Here is a 2,422-nt window from a genome sequence, read left to right on the forward strand (position 1 = left end):
ATGTTTTGTGGTGGTGGGCTTACGGTGAGTGTTGTTTGTGTCGGCATTCCTCCTTGTAAACCGTGTCTCTCTGTATTACAGGTGAAGATGTCTTCCACATTTCCAGTTGATGATTTCCCTGCTGGGACCGCATCAGCTTTTCAGGTCTGACACACTGACCACCAGCTCAGTTCAGTTGAGCAGTTACCCGTATTTCCCGGTCTGTTCCCTTTGCTTAGTCTTCCTTTCAGTCTTCCAGAAGCTCCTACCACCGTCCAAGGTCATCACAGACAACGTGTGATTTGTGGCACTGAGTCTCACTGTAGTTCATTCAATGACCTCAGCTCAGCGATCCCATCCACTCCCCTCCTTTGGGCCATTCTACTGTCAGGCCAATGAAAGCTTCTTACTGATGCGATTTGTGTTCTTGCCTGGCCATTTCTAGCCTCGTGCCCCTTTGTGGCCTTTCTGAGAATTGCAGTGATTTCACTGTGTGCATCCAGGTTATTTCAATTAAATTGGTTTCAGTTTCGCAATCAATTCATGTGAACCAAATTGGTTTTAGCTTTGCCTTGCTTATGGGGTTGGGTTAGCTTTGCTTTGTTTGTTTGTACCGCAGGGCTAACCCAACCCCATAAGCAAGGCCTAAGCGCCGTTGGAGGCGATTTGTGCTCCTTCCCGGCCAGTCTGCGATTCGTGCCCCTTTGTGGCCGTTTGGAGAATTGTGCTGATTTAAGCACGCGTTTTCAATTTATCTATTCAAAATAGTCTTCAGCTTTGCAGTTACTTTGCATTAACCAAATTGACTTGGGCTTTGCATTCAGTTAATGTAAACCAAATTGGCTTGAGCTTTGCCTTGCTTACGGGGTTGGGTTAGCTTTGCTTTGTTTGTTTGTACCGCAGGGCTAACCCAGCCCCGTAAGCAAGGCCCAAGGGCCGTTGGAGGCAATTTGTATTTTTTCCTGGCCAGTCTGAGACTCGTGCCCCTTTGTGGCCATTTTCAGAATTATGCTGTTTTCAGCATGTGAATTCAATTTATCTCCACGAAATTGGCTTTAGCTTTGCATTGAATTAATGTAAACCAAATTGGCTTGAGCTTTGCCTTGCTTACGGGGTTGGGTTAGCTTTGCTTTGTTTGTTTGTACCGCAGGGCTAACCCAGCCCCATAAGCAAGGCCCAAGGGCCGTTGGAGGCGATGTGTGCTCTTTCCCGGCCAGTCTGAGACTCGTGCCCCTTTGTGGCCATTTTCAGAATTGTGCTGTTTTCAGCATGTGAATTCAATTTATCTCCGACAAATTGGCTTTAGCTTTGCATTCAATTAATGTAAACCAAATTGGTTTTAGCTTTGCCTTGCTTACGGGGTTGGGTTAGCTTTGCTTTGTTTGTTTGTACCGCAGGGCTAACCCAACCCTGTAAGTAAGGCTTGAGGGCCATTGGAGGCGATTTGTCTTCTTTCCGGCCACTCTGAGAGTTGCAACGAGTTGCAGCCCAAATGAGAATTGCATTTTGTTTTGGACGGGCTGAGATCTTCATTGCTTTTGAGGTGGGTTGCAGTATAAAATGCTGGTGTAATGTAATCTTGTTCATGGGATATGTAGGCCTGGTGATATTTTCCTGGTTTATCTGTTACCTGTAAAAATGTCTTGCAAGTGTATTGAACAAGTGTATGCTGCGCCTTTAAATTGTATCCTGCCATGTATGGAACATGTGTATGCTGTTCATCAACTAAGTATTGGAATTGTAATGAATATGAGTACCATGTTCTGCTTGTAAATGACTAGTTGCTGTTGTTATATTGTGCATATGCTTCTAAGAGTCGTGTCTTGTGGAAATAATGCTGCAATAAAATACTCATGTCATTTTACTGTGTTGTGTCTTGCATTGTCACCGTCAGGACTGGGAACAGAAGAAGGTAGGTGTCGCAGGTAAGTGGACAGCAGTAGACTAAGAGGGACTCAGTGAAGTTGGTCAGGTAGCAGGCAGTAGTAGGTCTAGGGTATGAGACACAGGGTTAGGGTTAGGGTTAGGGTTAGGGTTAGGGTTAGGGTTAGGGTTAGGGTTAGGGTTAGGGTTAGGGTAGGTAGGTAGGTAGGTAGGTAGGTAGGTAGGTAGGTAGGTAGGTAGGTAGGTAGGTAGGTAGGTAGGTAGGTAGGTAGGTAGGTAGGTAGGTAGGTAGGTAGGTAGGTAGGTAGGTAGGTAGGTAGGTAGGTAGGTAGGTAGGTAGGTAGGTAGGTAGGTAGGTAGGTAGGTAGGTAGGTAGGTAGGTAGGTAGGTAGGTAGGTAGGTAGGTAGGTAGGTAGGTAGGTAGGTAGGTAGGTAGGTAGGTAGGTAGGTAGGTAGGTAGTAGGTAGGTAGGTAGGTAGGTAGGTAGGTACGGTAGGTAGGTAGGTAGGTAGGTAGGTTAGGTAGGTAGGTAGGTAGGTAGGTAGGTAGGTAGGTAGGT

At 46.1% G+C, this 2,422-nt stretch overlaps 1 long non-coding RNA gene across 1 annotated transcript; it reads left to right on the forward strand.

Annotated features, from left to right (window-relative positions):
• Positions 1–13: 13 nt before the first annotated feature.
• On the forward strand, positions 14–1,843 carry LOC116217768. The gene is made up of 2 exons (XR_004162482.1): positions 14–144; positions 231–1,843. It is a non-coding gene; the product is annotated as an uncharacterized LOC116217768 (long non-coding RNA).
• Positions 1,844–2,422: the final 579 nt, after the last annotated feature.

The sequence above is a fragment of the Meleagris gallopavo genome, unplaced genomic scaffold (genome assembly GCF_000146605.3).
Source record: "Meleagris gallopavo isolate NT-WF06-2002-E0010 breed Aviagen turkey brand Nicholas breeding stock unplaced genomic scaffold, Turkey_5.1 ChrUn_random_7180001949415, whole genome shotgun sequence".
Lineage (NCBI taxonomy): Eukaryota > Metazoa > Chordata > Aves > Galliformes > Phasianidae > Meleagris > Meleagris gallopavo.